Genomic DNA, 22,310 nt, shown 5'->3' on the forward strand with positions numbered 1-22,310 from the left:
GCCATTTTCGCGGAACACAATATTTAATTCGCATCTTTACTCACGTGTAATGGCAACGATAGGGTTGATAGCAAGCGTGGAGCGTAATAATTAATTCGTTTCTTGATAATCATAACGTGGAAACGTGGTAGACCGATGCGGCAAAGTACATCATTTGCGACGTCATTAAGACCACGCCTTGTTTTCAAAATCAGACATTTTAAAGTTTAATCTTTACTCTTTACTAATAATAAAGCTGAAAGTCTCTCTGTCCGGAGGATGTCTGGATGTCTGTAGGATGTCTGTGACGCGCATAGTGCTTAAACCGTTCGGCCGATTTTCATGAAATTTGGCACAAAGTTAGTATGTAGCATGGGGGTGTGCACCTCGAAGCGATTTTCGAAAATTCGATGTGGTTCTTTTTCTATTCCAATTTTAAGAACAAAAAATCATAAGATGGACGAGTAAATTACGAAATTATCATAACGTGGAACCGTAACATGGGCACAAGCCAATTGGCGAGATACGAAATCATCATAACGTGGAACCGTAAGATGGGTAAAAGCCAACTGGCGAGAAAATTCACCATGCATTATTTGTAAATATACAGGCGAACCAAAAGGCTTTTTGATTTTTCTATTACGGGCAAAGCCGTGCGGGTATCACTAGTTAAAAAAAAAGCGTTGGGAAAATGAAAGTTTTTTTCTCGCTCCATGACCTTTTTTTTTTTTTTTAAACTTATTCTATCAATTTTAGTGACTAAATTTAGTACTTTTGACTGAAGGAAGTAACCCCATTTATCCTTCGATAAAAACCGCGTTCCCCGGAAGTGCTTTATTTTTCAGAGCGTTTTCGGAAACTTCAAGGACTACCGAGTTACCGGTAGAAATGATCAATTTCAGCTCAACACCTAACACATCAGCTGTCAGGACAACTCCTTTCCTTTTGTGGCCGACTTTTTATGCAAATTAATCTACGTAGTGTTACAAAGCCTGAAATTTGAGCTGTAAGTGCCCCGATGGTACAGCTGTTCGGTTGATGGGATTCAAAATAAAACGATCAATGGCTGAGCCGAGTTGCATAACTGCAAATTATTGCCTGCCACTGTTGAGATAAAAATTCATAAGCGTTTTAAAGTGGCGCACACAGAAATTTCTCGAATGGGGAGAGGGGGGCGGCTCCAGGATTGAAGGTCCACTATTCTCATATCGTACTCTAAACGCATCCAAACATAGTCTCTTGATTGTGTAGTTGGGAATAAAAAACATTAAAAAAAGGAATAATGATTTAGCTTTAGTTAATAAAATTAATACATGAAAAACAAATACAGGAGTCTCTCGTGAAAAATGCGGAAAATAGTGACGATCATTTTCTGGCGGGTAAAACCAATATAAATAAAAACAAACAAAAAAAATTTTTTTTCCTACTTTCGAAGCAATCCAGTTATTACTTATTCGAGGCCTAAATAAGCCATTCAAGTGTTGATAAAATCATTAAAATCCAGCTAACAAGCGTTGGCGAAAAATGATTGTAACCAGGGGTGCAACGAACTTAAATTTTTGGTAGTACAGAAGTTCTCAATTCGTCCAATAGAACTCCAAATTTTACAGAATGATGAAAATTTTGCCGAATGAAACTCCAAACTTCACCGAATGATGATAATGTTGCCAAATGGAACTCCGAATTTCGCCGAGCGAAACTCGAAACTTCACCGAATGATGATAATGTTGCCGAATGGAGTTCCAAACGTCGCCGAATGAAACACCAAACATCACCGAATAATGATAATGTTGCCAAATGAAACTCCAAATTTCGGCGAATGATGATAATTTTGCCACATGGAACTCCAAACTTAGTCGAGTGATGATAATGTTGCCGAATGGAGCTCCAAACTTCGCAAAATGATGATAATTGTGCCGAATAGAACTATAAATTTTGACAAATCGTCAGACAAAATTTTGCCGAATAACAAAATCGTTGGGAGGTGATAGTATCTGCCGTAGCCTCCCATATGGGCGCACCTGGTTGTAACTTAGTGAAAAATAATAGTTTCACTAAATGAAGTCAAAATCTAACTTATTGAGGGGGTGAGGGAGAAGGGAGGGATTCTAATTACATTCGTAGAGTTAGGGGGGTGGGGGAATCATCCATTTCCGTAAAAGCAACGAACAATTGTAAAATTCGGCAGACATTTGAGCGAACTCGTGAAGAGCTTTGCTGTATGCGTTGAACATTTTTGCAGAGATGACAGCTTGTAGACGCTTGAAGAATATATCCACCAGTTTATTGGAGGTGAAAAAAAAAACTAGTCTGATATCAGCCTGTCTATTACAGTTAAAGCGAATTCATCTCTGAACGGTTGGTAATTGGGCGGCACGTAATTTGTATTCAACTTCGTTAGATGTACTTTCGATAAAACAAAATTTTGGTCTCGGAGACGTTTCGGTTCAGTTTAACTACATATATGTTGTCAACCACTAGATGCACAAACAGATCTTGTTGAAAAAAGAATGAAGCGGCCCCTCGAAATACAGTCAAAGTTATGAGAAAATGCTGTACAGACTGCCCAAATCCTGTTTACACTCATAGGAACCGAGGAACATATGTTGAACCAAGCTGTGAAAAAATGCTGTCCAGACTGCCCAAATTCAACTTGGAATTCCAATTTACAGTCCAAGGAACTGAGGAATCTATGTTGAACCAAGAGAAAATGTAGGCTAGACTGCTCAAGTTCAACTTGGAATTTCTATTTAGAGTCAAAGGAACTGAGGAATCTATGTTAAACCAAGAGAAAATGTGGGCTCGACTGCCCAAATTCAACTTAGAGTTCCAAATAAGTTACAGTCCAAGGAACTGAGGAATCTATGTTGAACCAAGAGAAAATGTAGGCTAGACTGCTGAAATTCAACTTGGAATTCCAATTTACAGTCCAAGGAACTGAGGAATCTATGTTGAACCAAGAGAAAATGTAGGCTAGACTGCTCAAGTTCAACTTGGAATTTCTATTTAGAGTCAAAGGAACTGAGGAATCTATGTTAAACCAAGAGAAAATGTGGGCTCGACTGCCCAAATTCAACTTAGAGTTCCAATTAAGTTACAGTCCAAGGAACTGAGGAATCTATGTTGAACCAAGAGAAAATGTAGGCTAGACTGCTCAAATTCAACTGGAATTCCTATTTACAGTCATAGGAACTAATGAACCTATGTTTAACCAAGTTATGAGAAAACGATGTACAGACTGCTCAAGTTATTACTTACTTTTTACTATGTTTACTGATTTTAAATTATTGATAACAAAGGTTATGGACGTTCATTCCGAATAGGGTCATAAACCCTAACCTCCTATCTCCCAACACCAATGAAACTCGTCTAAATTTGGGTTTTTCGAACTTCATTTTCAAAAATTTACCGGTGGAGAGTCCCTCAAGGGAGGGACGATATATTCCATTTTTCAGTGAAAGTCTTCTTCGAAGAGACCATCCGTTTAGGACTTATCTCACTCGTATCATGTATTAGTTCAGCATTCACGAAATTTGTTTCGCAGGGTAATATCACAAGCTGGAAGAAACCAGGTAAATATATATATATTCCCTTCTTCAGTGAAAGTCTTCTTCGAAGAGACCATTCGCTTGCGACTTCTCTCACTCGTATCATGTATTAGTTCAACGTTCACGAAATTTGTTTCGCAGGGTAATATCACAAGCTGGAAGAAACCAGCTAATAACTATACATATTCCCTTCTTTAGTGAAATTCTTCTTGAAAGAGACCGTTCGTTTGGGATTTATCTCAATTGTACCATATATTAGTTCAACGTTCACGAAATTTGTTTCGCAGGGTAATATCACAAGCTGGAAGAAACCAGCTAACTCTATGTATTCCCTTCTTTAGTGAAAGTCTTCTTCGAAGAGACCATCCGTTTGGGATTTCTCTCACTCGTATACCATATATAAGTTCAAATTTCACGAAATTTGTTTCGCAGGGTAATATCACAAGCTGGAAGAAACCAGGTAACTGTATATATTCCCTTCTACAGTGAAAGTCTCCTTCGAAGAGACCGTTCGTTTGGGACTTATCTCACTTGTACCATATATTAGTTCAACGTTCACGAAATTTGTTTCGCAGGGTAATATCACAAGCTGGAAGAAACCAGCTAACTCTATATATTCCCTTCTTTAGTGAAAGTCTTCTTCGAAGAGACTATCCGTTTAGGACTTCTCTCACTCGTATACAATATATAAGTTCAAATTTCACGAAATTTGTTTCTCAGGGTAATATCACAAGGTGGAAGAAACCAGCTAACTATATATTCCCTTCTTAGTGAAAGTCTCCTTCGAAGAGACCATCCGTTTGGGACTTGTCTCACTCGTCCAGTGAATCGTCCCACCAACTGCTTAAAATCTATCGGAGCCGAGAGAAAGGGAACGAAGCAAGGGGTGAGCGGGGCACCGTCCAGGAAGACAGGATCCCAAAATAGCACCCCATTCCGATGGCACACACACACACACACAGACGCACGTACTAGTCAGGACGCGGTGGAAGAAAAATCAATTGTTGCCTAGGAAATGGGGATCAATGCTGGAGACTTTGAAGTGCGTTTTAGCTAAAAGACGAGGGAGACGCTGGGGAAATGTGTCATTCCCCGTAAGAGTCAAGGTAACTACAAACCAACCTGCCAGCCATTTTGGTGCCCAAGCGCAACCGAATGTTAGGACACCTTGTCACTCCAGAGTCCCCCGCACATGCCACTATTTGTGGCTTAACCAGTTGGATGGGAATCTCAAGACAGCTCTAATTTTTGAACCAGACCAGAAACCGAATAATCCCTAGTCCAGCACATCCAGAGCCATCGTTTCTCTTGGAGGACTTTTTTATTTTTATTTTATTTTAAACCAATGATACCTTCGTACCTGCCATTTCTAGCTTAACCGGTGAAGGGTACCATGGTGGTTGAGGGGGAGGGAAAGAAACTGAAGGGAAAACTCTTGGAATACATATACATATACATATACACACACACACACATATATATATATATATATATATATATATATATATATATATATATATATATATATATATATACACACATATATACATATATATACATATACATACACATACACATGCGTCCCTGACTCGTAACAGTATGCTGTCCAAACTTTCTCCATCTTCATTAATGGTGACTGGCGGACGTTAAAAATGCTCGTGGTCACTTGGAGGACTTAGTGACCACGAGCATTTTTAACGTCCCCCAGTCACCATTAATGAAGATGGAGAAGGTTTGGACAGCATACTGTTACACGAGTCAGGGACGCATCGATAGGAGGTCCCTAATGACATCCCAAAAAATTTCTTACTCGGCAAGTTTTACCTAACGGGGTGGTAAAATGTGTGCATTCTGCAATTAAAATTTACGTTCGGTGCACCCTTATTGCGACATAATTCAGGAAATCTTAAAACGACGACTCCATTCTTGGGAAAACACGGGAAATTTATTTTTACAAATATGTAGAAGAAAGTGCGGATGACCTTGAAGCGAAAACATCATTAGTAACAAGTTATTTGTTAATATTTTGTTATACAGTACCCGCCACTAATAAAATCACTGCATTATAAAATCAGCCGCTTTTTAAAATCAAATCTACAAGAACAGAATCATTGCAATACCAAAACATGTTAAAACCATCCTTTAATAAAATCTCTATCGCCGTTTTATAAAATCAAAACTTTGGACATCGTACAAAAAAATTGATAAAGAAGAACCATAAAGTAAAGGAATTGGTCAGAAGATGAGGAAATCTCAGTGCCGAATTTGCCTTTTCAATGGATGTCAGAAGAGCGCTTGATGACATACAATGCACTTTACAGCAAAGAAGAAAATATAATGTTGAACGTTACAAAAGAATTAGTAAACTCGTAAACGATATTGAACCTTTACTCTCCAATTCTGTTAATCAAAATGCAATACGCCAATATTTTAAGACCCTTGTGTCAAAGAAAAAAAAAACCCTAATGTTCAGTAAAAATGACAACTGTGTTTTGAGATACTTAAAACAAAAATAAGTGACGTAATGCATTTCGTTTTTTAAAGTATTTAAACTTCACTACCTTTCATTTTTTTTAAATGTAGGTATGCCGGTTAATAAAATCAGCCGCATTATGAAATCAAATGTCCTGAGAACGAATGTGATTTTAATAAGCGGCGGTTACTGTAGATAGGATCAGCGAGAACGCGCCTCTCACTGCTCGGCGCTTTCTGGCTGATTCAACCTATTAAAAATGATACAAATGATGTCTCCGCGTCAAGGTTATCCGCCATCTCTTCGTGGTCAAGCTCTAAACGCGTGTTTACATTATTAAGAAGAGATAAAATGGAGGGAGTGAAGACATTCATTCGTGAAACAAAGTGAATCATTCGAATGAGTGAATCAATCATTCGTAAATCGAAGTCACGTGATAGATTTTAAAACAAATACAGTGACCTCTCACTTATACGCGACCAAAGGGGACAACGAAATTTTCGCGCACAAGTGAGATTCGCGCATAAGTGAAAAACCCAAAAAAATAAGCTTAAATACAGTAAGTTATCAACAGTTATAGTAATACTAATAGTACACTACTGATACTAATGAATAAATACGCACATAATTTCCATTTATGCATTGTAATTTAATAAAAATGTAAAATTTGAAGTTGCACGTTTTGTCATTTTTTATACACTGTACAGTATGTAAGCCACAAAACCTAAAAACTGTCGCGTGATCAGTGTGTCATAGAGGATACAAAAGACCCTCAATAGGCTATGTCAATGCTTTCCGCTTCATCACGACTTTTAGGAAGGTCAACCTTTTCGCATGTAACCCGTTCTCCCCTCTCGATGTCAATCACAAGACTAACTGCACCCCCAATCGCACACTTGCGCGAAAAAAACGTGTTCTTGGAAACATTTTGAACATTGGAATAAAGGTGTGTGAAAGCATTCCAAGAGACATCAAGAAAGGTACAAATCTTCCGATAAGCAAAGCGTGAATAGGCGATTTAACTAAAACCTGAAAAAATTTTATCGCGCATAAGTGAAAGGTGCATTTTAGGTTTCGCGTATAAATGAACAATAGTTAACATTGTTCTCCTATATCGCCGGCCGGACCCGTGAGAAAAACGCGCATAAGTGAAAAACGCGTATAACAGAGGTCGCGTTACTGGATCAAACCAGTGTAACGGATTCGGTGCGACTTCCACTTTCTTGAAATGAAGACGCAGTTCTTGATAAAAACTCAGGAGCTTTATTTATACAATGTACAGGAGAAATCGTTAACAACTGCTAAATTATTCATCAGCAATTAAGCAATTATCACACAACACCGTAAACTCAACGTTTACACACGTATTTACTTCCAAATACGAAAACAACACAGCGAAATGCCTCGCTATAAACAGAGAAAATACGCTCTCAGTTCGAAATCTCAATCGAAACTCTCCTTTTTATCACGCAGGACGCCTTTATAAACATCGGAGAAGTTTCCACAACATTCTTTCTGCTTCCCGAAATGCGTAGACCGTTATCAAATTTTATCAATGAAAAGAAAAGGAAATAGGGGGTCGTATACTTTAGCGGAATGAAAAGGGGTTGTATATTCATTACGGGAAACTATTTACAGGTTACGTTACTACAATAATTACTATTTACAGAATTTGTAACACCAGGTTTCTTTCGCTAGTTTCACGCAAAACATGTCAACCATTCATCGTTGTTGAGTCAAATGACTTGGAGTCTTTGCCTCAGCTTTTGCTAAAGCCCCTACAGATATGAGCCGACGCATCAGTTAAAAGTCCAGCCATTTTGGATCGAATTTTTCATTGTTGCGGATGCAGAGCTAGGGTTATCTAGAGTCGCTATATAGACAGGCCGACGCATCAGCTTAAGTTTAGCCATTTTGGATCGGATTTTTCACTGTTGCACTGCTAGGGTTACCACAGCAATGTTTCGGATTTCGCTAAATGTGCCGAAAATTCACGTGCCGCTAATAATTGCTCACAGTGAACAATCACCAAACGCGATAACTCGCCAGAAAAGACAAATACTCAAGCACACGCTCCGATCCAAAATGGCTAATCTTAAGCTGATGCGTCGGCTCGTATATATAGGGGCCTTAGGGTTACCAGAGCAAAGTTTCGGGTTTCGCCAAATTGATATTTTATTTGATAGAAAATTCACTTGCCGCTAATAATTGCTCCCAGTGAACAATCATCAAACGCGATAGCTTGCTAAAAAGAGCAACCACTCAAACACGCGCTCCGATCCAATATGGTTGATCTTAAGCTGATGCGTCGGCTCGTATATATATATATATATAGGGGCCTTAGGGTTACCAGAGCAAAGTTTCGGGTTTCGCCAAATTGATATTTTATTTGATAGAAAATTCACTTGCCGCTAATAATTGCTCCCAGTGAACAATCACCAAACGCGACAGCTTGCTAGAAAGAGCAACCACTCAAATACGCGCTCCGATCCAATATGGCTGATCTTAAGCTGATGCGTAGGCCTGTATATATAGCTTTTGCTAAGCAAAGATTGAACGTGATCTCTCAATTTACTTATTCCTGCTCTAAGGCTTACATCCAAATATGATGAAACACTAAGCCAAAACCACATAAGCTTCGCAACAATAGAGTTGAAACAAACTCTCCAGCATACTGCTAACTGTCAACTAGACTGACATTGATACAGCTGTTATTTATTATACACCTGCAATTAATCCATCTAAAAGTTTCCAGTACAATCTAGCATTTTCTACGTAGGAATCCTCATATAAATAATAGCCGATGATAAGGTAACCCGCATGTTTCAACAATGAAACTCGCGCAAAAGCATGATAATTTGATAATATGATTTGGTAGAGTTTAACATGCACGGAAAGGCTTTATTGTGACAAGCCTGACCTACTGTATCCGGTTAAGGCCCATATATATACGAGCCGACGCATCAGCTTAAGATCAGCCATATTGGATCGGAGCGCGTGTTTGAGTGGTTGTCTTTCTGGCGAGTAATCGCGTTTGTTGATTGTTCACTGTGAGCAATTATTAGCGGCACGTGAATTGTTTATTAAATAAAACATTATTTTCGGCAAATTTGGCGAAAACTTTGTCTGAAACTTTGCTGCGATAACCCTAACAGTGCAATAATGAAAAATCTGATCCAAAAAGGCTAAACATAAGCTGATATGTCGGCCTGGAGCCGCTATATAGATAGGCCGACGCATCAACTTAAGTTTAGCTATTTTGGATCGGATTTTTCATTGTTGCACTGCTAGGGTTACCATAGCAAAGTTTCGGTTTTCGCCAAATTTACCAAAAATAATATTTTATTTAATACACAATTCACGTGTCGTAAATCGTGCATAATAATCGCTTGCAGTGAACAATCACCAAACGCGATAACTCAAAAGAAAAGACAACCACTCAAACACGCGCTCCGATCCAAAATGGCTCATCTTAAGCTGATGCGTCGGCTCGTGTATATAGGGACCTTACCCTATATATATACTAGAACCGCTATATAGATAGGCCGACGCATCAGCTTAAGTTCAGCCATTTCGGATTGGATTTTGCATTGTTGCACTGCTTGGGTTACCACAGCAAAATTTCGGATTTCGCCAAATTTGCATAAAATAATATTTTATTTTATAAACAATTCACGTGCCGCTAATAATTGCTTACAGTGAACAATCACAAACGCGATAACTCGCCAGAAAAGACAACCACTCAAACACGCGCTCCGATCCAAAATGGCTGATCTTAAGCTGATGCGTCGGCTCGTATATATAGGGGCCATACGTCGGCCTATCTATATAGCGGCTCTTGATCCGGTAACTTAACTGTTTTACTGGTAAGAATGAAGAAATGTAAAAATGGTCAACAATGACCGCTACCTACTGGAGTTAAGGATTAATCCACTGGAGTTAGGATTAAAACTTAAACTACCAAAATATCACCAAACAGGCAATGGCTGCGTTCAAATGTAGAAGCAAATTTTCACCCGTCATACCATGACGGGCAACTTTCTAGTATTATAATAAATTCTAGACGTTACTGGGTTGGGGTGATCCAATTATTATTAAGTTTAAAATACTGCGGCGACATGTTAGTATTTTTGAAATGCCACCATAAGAAATTTTGCGCCACAAATGACGCCGATTTAATTTCCAGTACCATTCCAGCATTTTCGATTCAAGAATATTCTTCTAAATTTTCGACGTTTGTGTAGTTATCCATTTTTTTTTTTTTTTTTTAATGTTTGAAATACTGTATTTTCGTAATGCCGCCAAGATATTTTGTGCCAAAAATGATGCTAACTTGGCAATAGCTCTCAAAATTTCTCGCCAATCCAATAGACGCAATGTTAAGCGGTGCAGAGCAGGTAAAATCAACATTCAGGTTGAGTATCGAAAAACTTTATTTTGAGTGAAAACTAAAGCAAGAAATGCTAAATTTCTCAAGATTTCAATACATTAAACACATCAAAACAAAAACCATTGACAAAAATTGTAGGTAGAACAGGATGGTTCAAAAATACATGTAAAAAAAAGTTTCTCCTAGATAACAGGACACCCCTCCATATTTTAGATTTGTGGATAGTAATATACTGGAAGAATTTTAACTCCCTATTTTAACTGAAAAAGGGTGCTCAACCCCCAAACTTTATCAGTGCGAGCAGTGTAGCATTCCAAATTGGAAATAAAAATGGCGACAGTGAATCGTCTTGCAAGTATCTGTCAATGTTCTAATTCCTGGACTTGATGCGCCAATCCACCCCCTATTCAGCGCGAGGCCAAGAATAGAATTGGCGGCGTTTTTAAGAGTCAGCATTTTTTAGAGGTCGATAATACGCCATTTTTTTTTCTTCGATCGTTTGTTGATTGGATCATGCGGCACGTGGACAGCTATGTTGCTTCGGGGAGGAAGAAAGGGAGAGAAAGGTATGTTGAAATCGAGCGTTGGGGCATTTATGGAATAGAGGAGAGCCACAAGAATTAATCTGTTTCAGAGAGGTTAAAATGAGAAAAATTGTAGCAGAAAAGGAGAGCGAAATTGCTGTAAAGTTTGGCACAATACGCCCAAATCGAATGATGACGAATTTATTGAAGATTGCTGAGAACCACAATCGAGTAGCTAATCTGAAATATTAGAACGAAAAAAGTTCTGTTTTTAGTGCAGAAAAAAGGTAGGTACGTTACAAGGACGGATACGAGGGAGGGACGATGGAGGCGGTGCCCCTCACTTGAGAGACCTTTTACCGGCAATGTTCCGTAATTGAAGTCCTAAAAACGCAAGTGTAGGCCATCTTTGATGACGTTATGGTAAGGGATAGGGTTAAGACCCTTTCTTCTGGTAATTTTTCTAAACTTAAATTCCAAAAAACGAAATTTTTGACAGCCTTCGATGACCGTTAGAGGATGTTCGAAACATTCCCTTAAAATTGTTACAAAGTTGAAAGTTCTAAACATGCTATTTCAGAATCTTTGGCTACGGAAAAGGTAAAGGAGTACGTTCGGGGACCTCCACCTCCTGCCTCCCTTACCAAAGCCTAAATCTCGATATTTTAGTTGTTTTAACTAAAAACAATCCGGCAGCCCCCTCCAAACAAATGTGAATGACATGCGAAGTAAGAGATAAGTAAAAAAAACCAATCGTCCCCTCCTTGAAAATTTTCTGGATCCGCCCTTGGTACGTTATGCCCAAAATCAAAGTTTCCGAATTTGTTGAAATTTGTTGAAGATTGAGAGAAACGGAGAAATCGTCTTCATTTAACTACCTGGAATCGGGCGGGGGGGGGGGGGGGGGAGAGGCCAACATAGCTGTTAGCAAAGGGAAATTTTAAAAACGGTATCCAAAAATCGGACACTCAAGAAAGGTTGAACAGCGTGGACAATAAAAGATGCGATTCCACGCATATTTGGAGACAGATTAAATTACAAAATAAAACGTATTCAAAACAACCAAAAAATGAAACACTGAGTTAAAACCAGAGTTTGATTTTTCTTTATTTTTTCAAAAGATCAAAAAGTCGGATTTTTTTTTTTTTTTTATCTATAGATCGTATTTTTTTTTTTTTAATTTAAATCATATTTTTTTATATATATAATCAAGTCAGTAACAAGACAGCCTCATGACCAGTACCACCACCAATATACCACCTTGGAAGCACCAGAGATTTCTCCGAGAGATTTTTCTCCAATTTGTTCTGTTTGTTTTAATTGGTAGTTCTCATCTAATGGCACTTTTATCATTGTATTTACTGAAAAGCACGGAATCTCTTGTAGAACGAAACAGTAAAGTCTGCGAACACAAACGACTATGTGTCTCACATTTTAAAGAGAAAAAACAAAAACAAAATTATTTAATGAAACTGGGTTAAAACAAATAACTGACACCCGAACAATATCCACCAGGCCCATCATAAATACATACCATCTACTCAACCGCAAACCCCCTCACCCCCCCCCCCTCCAAAGATCGCTTTCCCAACACCAACTAGATGCCAACAAAACTCTTCCAGAGATTATTCGACTCACACGTAGAAGCTGCAAATCCCGTAGCACAAACAACCCTAAAGCTAATACGAAATTCCTGCAAATGAGAGAGCGTATGGGGCGAGGGGGGGGGGGGCACAAACGACGCCCCCCCCCCCTTTTCAATCCTATCACCCGATCATTATACAGAGCAGCAAATGTTAATGGCTCCTGATGAAGAAGAGGGGAGGAGGTCGTTGCAATTTGTGACAGCACCACTCGCGCTTGGATAGCATCCAAATGTCCTTCCTATCAATCATAATTAACTCACTATCAGTTTCATCCATATATACAGATATATGCCCATGAATTCTGTCCTTTTTTTTTTCTTTCTTCGTTCCTTTTATCGCTTTGTTGTTTGAACCTTCTTCCTTCTCTCTATTTTTCAGTATCTCTTCGGTAATCGGTTTTGAGTCGTAGTATAAATTTAAATAAGTTCGGCGAATACATTTTTAAGAATTTACTAAATTATAATGTAAGGGACGGTAGTCAAATTAACTTTGTGACCTTTTTACTTCCGGTTCTATGCATGGGCGGATCCAGGGAGGGGGCCATGGAGGCCATGCCCCCTCCCCCCGAGAAAATTTCAAGAATAGTTAAATCCCCTTTTCTTGAGCAAAAATTCAAAACATTTCCCATATAACAGGGGTGCCCACCCCCCTAAGGGCAAGGGCGCGCCCCCTCAATATCGCGCAGACACCCCCCCAAGCAAAAGCTCGCCCCCCCAAATAAAAAAACACCCCTTAAAACAAACCCGTAAAAATTTTAATGGCGCAATGTGCGCCATGACCCTCTCCCCTCCTCCCCTCCCCCTAGGTGCAAAGCACATCGAAATTGGACTGTAGATCAGTGGAAACAAGTTCTTTGGAGTGACGAATCAAGGTTCACCCTTTACCGTTCGGATGGCAGGGTCTGGCGTCTACCTGGAGAACGCCTCCTGCCAGAATGCATTGTACCACCAGTCAAGTTCGGAGGAGGTGGAATTATGGTCTGGGGGTGTTTCTTCTGGTATGGGCTGGGACCCTTGGTCCCCATTCATGGTTAGCGCAACCCCGATGCCTACTGCACTATTTTGGATAACAATGTGCTTCCTATGCTGTGGCAGTTTTACGGGTTGGACCCCTGTTACTCGGGACGACAATGCCACTTGTCATGTTTCGACGTTAGCCAAAGCTTGGTATGGTGCCAATGGAGTTCATCGAATAGACTGGCCTGCCCAGAGCCCAGATCTGAGCTCTATCGAGTACCTATGGGACGAGTTGAATCGCCGAATTCAGAGATGCACTCCCCGTGAAAATCAGTGAAGGAAGTTCTATGTCTTCTCCAAGCTGAGTGGAAGAAAATACCACTAGCTGTCACACAAAGACTTGTGGAAAGTATGCCCCGGAGAGTTCACGCTGTAATTGCCTCTCGTAGAGTCTCTACCAACTATTGATTTTGAACAAAGTTTTTCTTTTCTATCCACGGTGTCCAAATTCTTATTGGTAGTCAGCGTGTATTACGCACTCAATTTGAGCGTGCCTCCCCCCATCCCGCCCTGAATTTTAGCCAAGGTCCATTCTTGCAAAACGTAGCCTAAATTTGCACCCAGGCGTCTGCACTGAGCTAACTAACTGACGCATTATTGGAGTAAATAAAAAATGTTATAGAATTCTTAAAATACTTGAAGCTTTAAATGGCGTTATAAAACCTAACTACTCTTTTAAAAATAATATTTAATTTTTCCAAATGCAGATGACTATGCGCGAAATTGTACTAACTAAAGAGAAAAGTCTGAAGAGAAAAATAAAACAAGCTGATGTGTGCATCACATGACTTCCTTTTACTCCAATTTAATGTCATTTCCCCATTATTAGCATTTTTAATGTGATTCAGTAGTTTACTCTCTAAATATCACCAACAGTGGCCAAATTGAAACCAGATTTTTAAAAAAAATTATAAAAAAACCCGCCAAATTTGTCGCCAAGTTGGCGATAAAACTTGGTGACCAAAATACTGGCGATATATCGCCAAGTGTCCGCCAAATTATAACACCACTTGAGTTAACATCAAAATTAACAATGATTTCCCCACAAAAAGGGGCACAAGACCCCTTTAGAAACACCCGAACGCAACCAAAAGGGGAGGTGCGCAACTAGACCCCACTAGGAGTCTATGTACCAAATTTCAACTTTCTAAGACATACCGTTCTTGAGTTATGCGACATACATACGCACATCCGCACATACATACAGACGACACGAGAAAACTCGTTGTAATTAACTCGGGAATCATCAAAATGGATATTTCGCGTGTCTATACGTTCTGAGGCACTTATTCACGTGTGGTCGAGTCGAAAAAAAAACCTCAACACTCATTCGGGGGTGAGTAAAATGGAAATTAAGGTTGATTTTTCAGTGAAATTTTTTCGCGAATACAATACTTAATTTTTTGTAAAAGGAAGTAAAAATACGTAAACAATGCTAACGACGAAAGAAAATATCATAACTGTTAAAGAAAGGTTTAAAAAGTAATGGGAAGATTTTCATGACTAAAACCTCTGATCGACCATGAATGAAAACCTAATGACTATGGCAAATTTTGACTTGAAAATCCTAGAAACTATGAATAATAAATAAAATTGTCAAAGGAAAATCCTAATAATTTAATGATAAAATCATGATTTCACGTACAAGGGAAGTGGGTCGAAATGAGTGAAGTTACACAACTAACAAGTATAAGTATTTTATTTTCATCCTGAGGTTCTCCACACCTAACATTTGCAACGTGTAATAAAAGTAACGTACTACATTTTCCTTACTGTAATAAATATAACAGCCAAGGGAAATTCTTAATAATGAAGTGATGATTTCACGTGTAAAGGAAACGGGTCGAAATGAGTGAAGCTCTGCCGTATTACACTAACAAGTAACAAGTATTTTACCTTCACCCTGAGGTCCCGTACCTACAGTTTGCACGATGTAACAAGTAACGTACTACATTTTCCTTACTGTATTCGAGTTTGGTCTGCAAGCGCATTTATCACCGCACCATTAATAATAAAGTTTTCTTCCGCAGAAAAAATCGAGTACCCAAAAAAAGATTTGTAGTTAACTAACTATACTCGCACATCTTCAGTTAATCAGCTAATTTTAACAAATATTTCAAGGCAATAAATGTAAACCAATAATTACAGCATCTATTATTGTTTTTTAAATAAATGCAATAAAAAACTTAAAACATGGCCAGTATCAATAATAGGTGTTTTTCCTACACGAATTTAAGCACAACAAAATTTATAACGAAAAAAAAGTAACAATAATAATAATTAAAGCGAAAATTATTTTTTGAAAAAAAAAATCAAAATTACTTCACAGTAAAAATGAAGAACTATTTTTTTTCCTTAAAAAAACTATGAAACATAAAAAAAAATGTTGCGAATTTAATTTATTCATGCATTAAATTGTTTGAAAGTTCTATGCATTTAAAGGGACTTTTTTTGTGTTTAAAAATTCAACGTTGTAGAAAAACCAAATAAAAAGAACTGAAACTACGCAGATCGGCACTTAAATTTAATCCATCTAATTTTCTTACAGCTTTATATTCATTTTCATAAAATCGTTGCCTATTTACAACAAACTTAATTTTTTTGTTTCCTCTTTTGTTCACTAGATGGCGATAGAAGTCCAAAGAGAAAATGATGTATTTATGACGAGGAATATGGAGGGAGACGGAAGTTGTTTACTTTGGTTTACAACCGACTGCGCGGAAAAAACAACAAATGTTGACATGCAACTTGTGCACATAAAAATGACTGCCTTTACGCTTTTTTCTTTTTTTTAATTCTAAGACTTTGCGCAATTTTTGTGTTGAATTGATGCACGTCTGCAAAAAATAACATATTTCACCATCTTTTTCAAGAACTTCACATATTTTTAAATTCAGTGAAATCCCATTACAACGAATACCAATACAACGAAATACCCGTTTCAACAAATTAAAATTTCAGCCCCATTTAATTTCTATTGCATTGCTTGGATTCCGTTATAAAGAAATACCCGTTACAACGAACAAAATTTGCGGTCCCTTGATGTCCATATTTCAAGATTTTTTTTTTTTTTTTAATGCTTTTAAAACGAATGTGCGAAGTAAAAAAACGCAAATATTTTGTTTCACTTAATTTAAACATTTTAAACATTTCATTCGTGATTGTTTAAAAATTAGTTAGATTTCAAAACTACAGTTAGCTTTGTTTCAATAAGAAAGTATTCCATTGCTATGCTCCAATTTTCTTCTTCATACCCCTCCCCTTTTCTTTCTTTCTTTCTTTCTTTTTTTTTTGAGCAATCACGATTGCTTATTGCTTTCAATTTGACTGTTTTGATGTGCTATGATTTTATTTTCCCGCCAGCACTCTCTGCAGCATCACCGTCGACCGGCTCCTCACGATGCTGCTCCTATAGCGAAAACAGTCTCCAGGTTGCATCCATATCCTACACACACGCGCATACATACACAACTACACACACACACGCATACATACACAACTACACACATGCATACAAACACATACACCTACACACACATACACACACGCATACATACAGACACCTACACATACACGCAACTACCCACACATTCATGCCTGCACACAGACACAAACACATATGCCTACACACACATACACATACCCCGCCCCCATGCACACAAACACTCATACACACAACTACCAACACTCATGCCTTCACACAGACACAAACACACATGCCTACACACAAACACACATACACCCCTCCCACACACACAAACACACATACACACCCCACACACACACAAACACACACGCACACACACTCGTGATTGCGAAAAACATAATTTGAATTCAAGATGACAAAATTTTTTTTTTTTTTTTTTTCGTTTAAAATTTTCTTTTGTTTTTCATCTTGGGCGAGGCTTGGGGAGCTGATGAACAATTTCTTCTTATCATATAAAACGGAGATTTTAATAAATACCTTTATACTTGTCTCGGGGTTTCAAGGAGCCCCTTTTCAGTGCAACGAAGTTTACGCTTTAAGAAGAAAGGTCATCGGAGAAAAGGCTTTTCTCATCCGAAAATTCACACTTCGTTGCATTGAAAAAGGGGTACCTTAAAACACCCGAAACACGTATCTGCAGTCTTCTGCAAATTTTTCGCCGAAAAAAAACCTGTGACCGTACAGTCATGCCCGCAATACGTACTAATCATTATATTTTTCACTAGTGGCACCCACACGGCTTTGCCCATAGTAGAAAAATTAAAAGGTCTTTTGGTTCGTCTGTATATTTACAAATAATGTATGGTGAATTTTTCGCCAATTGGCTTGCCCATGTTACGGCTCCACGTTATGATAACTTGGTAATTTTCTCGTCCATTTTATGATGATTTTGCTCAGGAAAATGTTCTTAAAATTGGAAAAGAAAAAGAACAAAATCGAACTTTCGAAACATCGCTTTGAGGTGCACACCCCCATGCTACAAACTAACTTTGTGCCAAATTGCATGAAAATCGGCCGAACGATCTAGGTGCTATGCGCGTCACAGAGATCCATACATCCAGACATCCAGAAAGACTTTCAGCTTTATTATTAGTAAAGAATACAAGAAAACTTTTTAGAGAAAGTCGATGCCTCAGATAGACAGTCGAGCCTCTTGTTGAAAACGGTATGTATACGAATGTTTTATAATAAGCATACTCAATTATTTTGGACAGTTGAAAACACCCCCCCCCCCCAAAAAAAAAAAAAAAACAGTTTTAACCCATTTATTAACTTCATATTACCGTTTCTTAGCTCTTTTTTCCACTATTCAACAAGCGTTTGGAGCAGTCTAACCTACTAAGGCTCTTGCGCCAAAGAACCCCGATCAAACCAAACAATAACCGTTTCTTACATGAAGAACTGAACTTTTACTGCATATTTCAAAGAAAGGCTGTGATATTCAACATAAAATACTGTCACGGTGCACAAAATCAATGGGAGAGGGAGGCATAAAAGGAGAGAGGGAGAGGGATAAATGTTGTTATACAGACGGACCCCGATTTAACGAACCTCTGTTTAACGAATTTCGCGATTTAGCAAATTTTAATTTTCCTCGACCAAAATGAAGGTAAAAACCCCTATTTACCGAATAATAAACCCCGAAATAACGAATTATTTTAACAGCCGATTTTTTTTTTTTTTTTTTTTTTTTTTGAGCAATCACGATTGCTTATTGCTTTTATTTGACTGTTTTGATGGGCTATCATTTTATTTTCCCGCCAGCACACTTTGCAGCATCACCGTCGACCTGTTAATCACGATGCTGCTCCACTAGCGAAAGCCGTCTCGAGGTTGCATCCATATGCTACACACAAGCGCATACATACACAACTACACACACATACGCACACATACATACTCACACACACATACACAAACACATACACACACACGCATACATACAGACACCTACACATACACGCACACCTACACACAACTACCCACACACTCATACCTGCATACAGATATAAACACACATGTCTACACACACATACCCCTACACAAACACACATACCCCCCACACAAACACACACGCCTACATACACACAAACACACACACTCGTGATTGCGAAAAACATAATTTGAATTCCAGATGTGAAAATTCAAATTAATTTTTATTTTTATTTTATTTATTTATTTTTTGTTTATTTGAGTTAGGAAAGATTGGATTGTTTTCAAAATGTTACATCAATATTGTCCGCAGCAGAAAAAAAAACTTTTCTTGGAATCAGCCATTTTTGACGGGCAAGGGGGCAACCAACGAATAGTGATTCTGATGCAGAAAGCGATAGTGAAATTCCCATTAAAACTTACTTTTTCAAATGCATTACATGGCCTGGAAACTAAAAATATATCTCATGCAGCAGGCTGCAAAAAACACAATATTTTCTTCTCTCCGTAAAGTCGAAAGAGAACTATTTCGAGTCAAGTATCAAGGAAATTGTCAAACATCTACTACTCAGTAGTTAAGAATTTCAAACTAACTAGCGTGTAATACGTCGCGGAATACTGAATAAAAAGTGTACACTTTCCAATTACGATATTTTTGCACAGTTGCTTATTAGGGGTTTTAGGTAAGTGCATTTTTGAGCAATCACGATTGCTTATTATTCTCACTTGACTGTTTTGGCGTCCTATCATTTTATTTTCCCGCCAGCACCCTCCGCACCATCACCGTCTCCTCACGATGCTGCTCCTCTAGCGAAAGCCGTCTCCAGGTTGCATTCATGTCCTACACACACGCGCATACATACACAATTACACACATACATACACACAAACACAAAAACACACACATACACACAACTACCCACACATTCATGCCTGTACACAGACACAAACACATATGCCTACACACACATACACATATCCCCCCACACACACACATTCTTACACACAACAGCAGACACACTTATGCCTGCACACAGACACAAACACACATGCCTACGCACACAAACACATACCCCCTACACACATACCTCCCACACACAAACACACACGCCTACATACACACACTCGTGATTGCGAAAAACAGAATTTGAATTCAAGATGTCAAAATTCAAATTAATTTTTTTTTTTAATTTTTTTTCACACCCCGATAGTACGAATAACCCCGATTTAACATATAAAAGTTTCGGGCCCGGTGAATTCGTTAAATTGAGTTCCGACTGTATAATAAAATGCAGTACTGTACAGTAGATATACTAATCACATTCGGCGCACTTTTTAGTTGTTCAAGCATATCGAATATCTTGATCTTTTCTGTGATTGTCTGAAAATTTCTCTTTTTTCTTTCCATTTTCATACTTTAGGTCGACTATTTTTCATCATTGCATACTTTGGTGAAATTATATTGCATCAACATCATAGTTAGAATAAAAAAAATTAATAAAAGATGCAGAGATGATATTTGTTGACACTTTCATGAGCCGTTCTAAAAACAGTTTAAACAAGTTGGCGACCAAAGGACTGGCGACATATCGCCAAGTGTCCGCCAAATTATAACACCACTTGAGTTTGCATCGAAATCATAACAATGATTTCCCCCCAAAAAGGGGCAAAAGACCCCTTTAGAAACACCCGAATCCAACCAAAAGGGGAGGTGCACAACTAGACCAAACTAGGAGTCTACGTACCAAATTTCAATTTTCTAGGACATACCGTTCTTGAGTTATGCAACATACATACGCACATCCGCACATACAAACGTCACGAGAAAACTCGTTGTAATTAACTCGTTAAACGTCAAAATGGATATTTCGGGCGTCTATACGTTCTTGGATATATATGCACGTGTGGTCGGGTCGAAAAAAAAATCAACATTCGTTCGGGGGTGAGCAAAATGGAATTAAGGTCGATTTTTGAGTGAAAATTTTTTTCGCTAATACAATACTTCCTTTTTTGTAAAAGGAAGTAATTAATGAAAGATGCAAAGATGTTATTTGTTTACATTTTCATGATTGTCAGTTTCATGAGCCTTTGTAAAAAGTTTAAAAAATGGTGAAGATTTACTGATTCGCAGAAAACATGACAAAAATAAGAGGGGCATTGCGACAAAAATCACAAAACAGCCTTTTCTGACTTGGTTTTATATTTTTCTTTTGAGCAACGATTTTCCTCAAAGTAACAGAACCACGATGGTCCTTGCGAAACAGGAATGAAAATAACGGTTAATCACAACCCTCCCCAACACCTGACGAAAGAGATGTACTGAAAAAAGCACCTAAACACACGAACCCCAACTTAATTTCACCGCTCCGTTTTCCTTTAACCGCTACTGCATACAAATTGCATTACTTTTCAGCTGCCGATGCCGGCACGCATTCTGGCCTGAAATGCATAAATAATTAGACCGCTTGCAAAATGAAATCGTGACCTCTTCAATTAAACAGAAATGCACCTGTTATTAGATCGTCGCAGGTTGAATACAAAGTCTTCGAAATCATCTTTTAAAGGGAGCAAGGATGCAACGAAAAAAAAACTTACAGTTCAAGAGCTACTTTCCAACAACATTTCGCTCAAAACACCCGTAAAATGGAAGATCACGTTCATCGACAGCGACTTTCGACAACCTTGAACGTATTGTTCGAAAATATCATGATATTTTCGAAAACATCCGATATTTTCAATCAGCACAAATTGAAGTCTTCAAAAAAGTAAATGCATGCTCAAATCACTCTTTATTTTCTTATATTATTACTAGTGGTACCCGCACGGCTTTGCCCGTAATACAAAAATTAAAAGGTCTTTTGGTTCGCCTGTATATTTACAAATAACGTATGGTGAATTTTCTCGCCAATTGGCTTGTACCCATGTTACGGTTCCACGTTATGATAACTTCGTATCTCGCCAATTGGCTTGCGCCCATGTTACGGTTCCACGTAACGATAATTTCGTAATTTACTCGTCCATCTTGTGACATTTTTGTTCTTAAAATTGAAATAGAAAAAGAACCACATCGAATTTTCGAAAAATCGATTCGAGGTGCACACCCCCATGCTACAAACCAACTTGGTGCCAAATTTCATGAAAATCGGCCGAATGGTCTAGGCGCTATGCGCGTCACAGAGATCCAGACATCCTCCGGACAGAGAGACTTTCAGCTTTATTATTAGTAAAGAAGATCAAGAAGATTACAGTATGTAGACTTAAAATTAAGGGGTTTTTTTTATTATTATTATTGTTTATGTTTAATATTTCATTTTA

At 38.2% G+C, this 22,310-nt stretch overlaps 1 protein-coding gene across 3 annotated transcripts in view; it reads right to left on the reverse strand.

Annotated features, from left to right (window-relative positions):
* The window catches only part of LOC129232486 (uncharacterized), a 131,025-nt gene that overhangs the window by 56,324 nt on the left and 52,391 nt on the right, over positions 1-22,310 (reverse strand). The gene's annotated exons all lie outside the window — the stretch shown is intronic.

The sequence above is a fragment of the Uloborus diversus genome, unplaced genomic scaffold (assembly GCF_026930045.1).
Source record: "Uloborus diversus isolate 005 unplaced genomic scaffold, Udiv.v.3.1 scaffold_12, whole genome shotgun sequence".
In the NCBI taxonomy this organism is placed as follows: domain Eukaryota; kingdom Metazoa; phylum Arthropoda; class Arachnida; order Araneae; family Uloboridae; genus Uloborus; species Uloborus diversus.